At 30.8% G+C, this 5,985-nt stretch overlaps 1 long non-coding RNA gene across 1 annotated transcript; it reads left to right on the top strand.

Annotated features, from left to right (window-relative positions):
• The first annotated feature begins 701 nt into the window (after window positions 1-701).
• Window positions 702-1,039, top strand: LOC105110410 (uncharacterized). Its single transcript, XR_839472.1, has 2 exons — window positions 702-763; window positions 860-1,039. It is a non-coding gene; the product is annotated as an uncharacterized LOC105110410 (long non-coding RNA).
• The last annotated feature ends 4,946 nt before the right edge of the window (window positions 1,040-5,985 follow it).

Below are 5,985 nucleotides of genomic sequence, written 5' to 3'. Positions count from 1 at the left end.
AATATAAAAACTCAAAAAAAAATAATTATAATGTAAGTTTTGTTATTTTAAAAATATTCTTAAATTAATTTTACTTGACATAAGTTAGTACATATATTTCAAATTAATTTCTTTATATATAATACATGAATATATAATATATAATATTTATAATTTGCTTTTTCATTTAAAATTTTCTGGCTCTGCTGGAGAAGCTTGAGGAGCCCCTGTCGAAAACATACTATGCTGTTGTGTTTCTGGGAATAGAAACAGTTGAACCAGATAGTTTCACATCATACAGGTACCAATTGCTGCCTCAGTTACGCTTTTCGAAGCCATATGCTTGTGCAAAGGGACCAGAGTGATAGCATCCAAAGGGAAGGAAATCACAAATTGGAAGTTACATCAGATTCTACTGTACTGTTCGTGTGGAATAATTGCTGGAATGGTGGGTGGACTGCTTGGTCTAGGAGGCGGCTTCATCTTGGGACCTCTTTTCCTCGAATTAGGAATTCCTCCTCAGGTAAAATACTTAACTGCTTTCATGCATCTACAATATCACTAAAAATCCAGAATACAAGAAAGGTACTGGTAAGAAACAGGCACGAGCTTCTTGAAACACAAAAGCATCAGTAGTCAAACCAAGATGTTAAATTTTGTTGCAATCCCCCCTGCTATGCACCATTGAAGTGATCATTCACGAGAATCCGTCAGTTCTTTGTAAGAGCGTCATTAATTATTTTCATACTGGCTTTGACAATTTTTGTGAGCGCAGTCAGCTTAGGTGCTCAAGTCTCCCCTTCATCTCAAGATCTAGACAAAACCCTAGTTCATTTCTTTATCTCCTGATACTCATTTTCACGGCTACTATTTGCTGCAGGTGGAGTTGGAATAGCAAACATGGTTGAGAAGCTGGAGAACGAAGAGTACATGGGGTTCGAAAATCTTTGTCACCAATCTTAGCTACATTTTGCATTAGAATATTGTAAGAAGTGGGATTTCTCAGCAGGGGACTACAGCTTATGAATCCACACTACGATCAGTTTCACTTTACCTTCAATTTCTCCATTCGGGATATAGAATCTTGATCCATCCATGCCATATTATTTCTTGTTATTTTGAGTATATTTATATCTTTACTTTTTATTTTCAATAAAGTGTTGTTATATCCGATTTATTTTTCAACATGTCATCAACTAATCTGATTAAAAAAGAAGCAGCAAATCAGGGTTTGGTCTAGTGGTGGAAGGGGTTTGTCTCCTTCCACTACATCTGGGTTCGAGTCCTGGCGTGCACGTCTGTCACCCCCGCGGTGCCTTACATGCCTACTGGGTTTGCAGGGTATTCAGTGGGCCGTGAGGATTAGTCGTGGTGCGCGCAAGCTGGCCCGGACACCTCACGTAAATCAAAAAAAAAAACAAGAAGAAGAAGAAGCATCAGCACTCAAATAAAAAAAAATTGAAATTAATTATTAAATGATTGATTTGTACTATCACTCTATGTCGTGCCGTGCATTTTTTTGAATTCGTTATTACTTAATTCTTATATTTCACTGAAATTAATTAATTGATAACTCTTGCAGTTCATTGGAAATAATTAATTAACTTTTGTGGTATTAAAAAATAATGAAGTTGTTATTTGAACAGCTTAATATTAGTTTTTTTCTCCAACATTCATTGTTTTTAAAATGAAAAAAATAAATCAGAAATGAATAAGATATTAGTTAAAGGACTAATTTAAAAATGTGATGAACCAATGTCAACCACTAATAAAAGTGTGTTTAATATTATGGTCGTTTTTATAGTTATAATTTTAAAAAATTATTTTCTAAAAAATATTTTTGGTTGAAGTTGGTTTTATATTTATATATATTTGGTTAAAATTATGATTGAAATTAAAATTGAATAAAAAATGGTTTAATATGTTTGGTTAAAAGAATACTTTTCAAATTGAAGTGTATGTGTTTATTGATGATTTTTAATTTAAATATTATAGATTTAACTATTGTTATTATCTATATCATGAAATAAATAATACTTATATAAAATATTTTTATTATTCTATTAAATTATTTACAATTCCATCATGTACGAAATTCATCCAAGGACTACAGTTTTTTTAGTTTCTTAAGCGCACAATAACATTAAGTAAAATATCATCAGCAATAACATTGAGATTGCGATCAAATTCTGCAAATGTTACGTAATCAAACTATCTCTTTCTAATTTTTTAAATAAAACACAATTAAAAATAAAAATTAATTTTTTTAACTGGATCAGACTTGGTTCAATGTATTTAGCTTTGGACCGGATCCAGTCTAGCTAAAATAGTAGAGGTGGAGACATTCTCCACTGTTCAAGTGAACAATGGAGACAATCTCTGTTGTTTGCAGGATACGGGGGAGCAGTTAGCAGCTGTTTTCCATAAACCTACGGTTAAGACACATTATATATAGGTCTCACATCAACAATAAAGTGAGTTTTAGCATTACTAAATATATTATTTGTGTGATTTGCTTTAAAATACAAAGTTGTTGCGTAAACAAATAGCCATTAAATCAAATAGTTCTAGTTGATTTACAAATATTTATATATACATTATCTAGTGTACCTTTTGTATAGTGAATGACATTTCCAAACTTCATTTGGATTTGTTTGAATATGAGACTTTTTGGTATTTAAATTTGTAGTAAATATAGGGGGGAGGGGTAGTGGCCTAAAAATTGAATGGCCTAGCATGATATGGTGCACGGAGATGATAGGTTAAGGAAAATAATTTCCTGATGAATAGGCAAGTTAAGAGAATTAAATTCCTAGTTAATGGAATAAATACCTGGTGTATTGGATGATTAAAAAATTTAATTGATTTAAATTGAAGTTAAATATATGAGTTTGCGTGATACACTTCTGATATTTTTATAAATTTATTTCTATTCAGATGTTGTATTAAAAATTGATGAAATTATTGAATTACTAAAGATATTATATTTCATTTAATGATAGAGGAATTACATTAATGCACACGAATAGTTACCTTATTTACTTGTTTATCATAAGTTATCATTTTAATCATACCTAATATGATTATGTTTTTAGATATATCACACTCTTGAACCAGAAAGTAGATGTGTGGATAAATAGTTTTGTTAATTAATTGATGTTATTGGAAGAACTAATATTTTGTTGAAATTAGTCGAAAATAAAAGAAATAATAATTAAAGGACCTAAAATAAAAAAGACGTCAAACTTATGATTAGCGATTTTATGTTTTTTCTCTTAAGTTTAAGAATCCTTAAAATAAATCTATGATTATTGATTAAGATTCTTTTCCTCTTCAAGGTAGCCCTAAGATTAGTATAAATATGATTGTTTAGCTTGCACTTTAAAACAACATATCAGACTTTTATTTTTATAAATAAAAAAATGAATTATATTTTTGTAAGACAATCTTATTTGGCTTTAATTTTGTTTTTCTAGATTATTATCTTCTTGTTTATGTTTTCATTTGTGTTAGTTAGTGTTAAAGCCCAACGATTTTAGTGGTTATTTGCTTGTTGTATGCTGGAATAATCATGATTATAAAAAGTAATAGAACATAACATGCTCATGTAGAAGAGGATGGGGAGGTTCTTCATTAAGAAAGAGACATTTAGAAACTGGTGACAAAAGACATGCATGAATAAATTAAAAAATTGAGAAGAGATGTTTAAGAACTAGTGATAGAAAACATGCAAAGACATTTTAGAAAATTAACCCATCAACTAGTGAAGGTGAACGATCATTAGAAAAGTGATCACAAATCCACGAATAATTTTAAGAACCCATATCAGAGGCATGAACAGATAAGAAAACTTCTTGATCATGATGAATAGGATGTTGATATTAAAAGTTTTGATAATTCTAGTTTCTTTATGAATTAAAATCAACTATCTAAATTCAACAAGGATGATTAAAATAATGTTGATAGAGAAGATTTACGTGCAAAATTTTTGGTTTGTGATGTTTATGAAAAGAAAACTAAATTAAATGTTGTTTTAGAGGTGATTTTTTATGAAGCACATTGAGAAAGATATATCTCATATGTGTTTGAGGAGAATTTTAGAAGTGATGGTTAAAGTTAATGTTCTTATACTTTAGATAAAAGTTGTGAAGCAAATTTCCATATCTTTTTCTAACTCTAAGGTTGGTTTCATTATAAGGGAGATTGAGTATCTTGTTGATAGATATGTTATTTCTAATGGAAAGGGTGAGCGTGTTAAAAAAAAATTCAAATTAAACTTAAGTCTCTTTACAGCTGGTGCTATTGGCTTTAGATTTATTTTTATTTTTATTTTTTAAAATTAGAATAGGCTAGTGACTTATAAAATCCTGTAAACAAATCCTTTATTTATAACATGAAACTCTCTTATGTTTAAGCTATCAAATTTATAAAAGGAAAGGAATATATAAAAAAGAGAATGATAATGTAGAAGAAAGTATGTTCTGATTATTATGTTTATTGTTTTATCATATATTGTTATTTAGCGACCTTAATTATTTGTACATCGCAAGTCATATGAAATTGTCTTATGGAGAGTAGATTAATATACCTAGCATGAGAGAGTAATCATGTAAAATAATTATTTTTATCATGTAGGTAACTTGGAAAACAAGTTATTCATGTAGGTGCCAGAATATCCATTTTTGAAATAGAACCTTCAAGCAGGCATGATATTGACAATTTATACACCCATTGAAATAGCTTGTAAAATGGAGAATTACGTTGGCATCGCATAAAACAAAGAATACTGATAGGTGGTAATGATGATAAGAGCAAGACAATTTTTTTCTCCCTTTCTTTTTCTTTTTCCTTCTCCTTTTCTTTTTGTTGTTAGGTTTGATTAGGCTATGCTTAGGTCAATTGAGCATTTTTTCTCTTTCTTATCCTCTTAAACTCTTCTCTCTTTGGGTGGGCCTTTATTAGTTTTAATTGGGTTGAATTGAAACAATATTGAAGAATTAGTGACTAAAATGAAAATGATGAAGAAAAATTGTTTGGCGTACAGATTACATGTGCCAATATATTAACAAGATTGTTGTATTGTTTGCTTTTCGTCACCCACACAATTTACGAGACATGTCAATGATAGATCTCTGATGGTCTGTTTTTAAGTTTGTCAAATACCGTTTTTTTTTTTTATGTTGTTGGATTTATCTTTATGAGGCCTACCTCTTAGGTAGGACACATTAATGGTAGATCTCTAACGATCTATTTTTCTTTTTTTTTCTTTATATCTTTGATGTGAAGTTTTCTTTTCTTCCTACACCAGCCCTACTTCTTGGATAGACACGTGTCAATAATAGATGTCTAATGATGCTTTGGCAGTCTATTTTTCTTCTCTCCCTTCTATCTCCTTTCTTTATATTCTCCCCAACTTTCATGCCAAGTTTTCTTCTTTTTTTTCTATGCGAGCTCTATTTCTTAGATAGACATGTAAATATTTAGAAGTATTTTGATGATCTATTTTTATTTTCTCTCCCTTTTATTTCCTTTCTCTCTCTATTTTTCTTGGCTTTCGTGCCAAGTTTGCCTTCCTTTTGTATGCTAGCCATCTTTTCTTCCCTTTCTTTCATTTCTTTTAGGTCAAGTTAGGTAAAAAATATTGGGCTCAACTGGGCCAAAATATTGGGTCCTGTTGGACCCCATTCCATTGTTTTCTTTCCTTATCTTTTTCTTTCTAGAGCCCGGCTGGATTGATATTTTTTTCCCTCTCTTTTGGTCTTCTCCTTTTTTCGGGCCTAGTTGGGCTTCTCTTTATTCCGAGGCCTCATCACAATTCATTGCCATAACGTTTTGGGACGAAAGGCACAGTAGGAAGATATTCAAACTCGTTGGGCCTTTGTACAGGGAGAGCACGTCACATCTGAAGCCCATTTTGCAGCGAGCAATTGTTTGTTTTGAGACAGTTAAAACGCCCGCGTGTCGATGCAGGTTCGTTAGAGAGGGGACGCATTCCTTGGAATTCCC

The sequence above is a fragment of the Populus euphratica genome, unplaced genomic scaffold (assembly GCF_000495115.2).
Source record: "Populus euphratica unplaced genomic scaffold, PopEup_1.0 scaffold252.1, whole genome shotgun sequence".
In the NCBI taxonomy this organism is placed as follows: domain Eukaryota; kingdom Viridiplantae; phylum Streptophyta; class Magnoliopsida; order Malpighiales; family Salicaceae; genus Populus; species Populus euphratica.
This window is presented reverse-complemented; position numbering and strand designations above follow the sequence as displayed.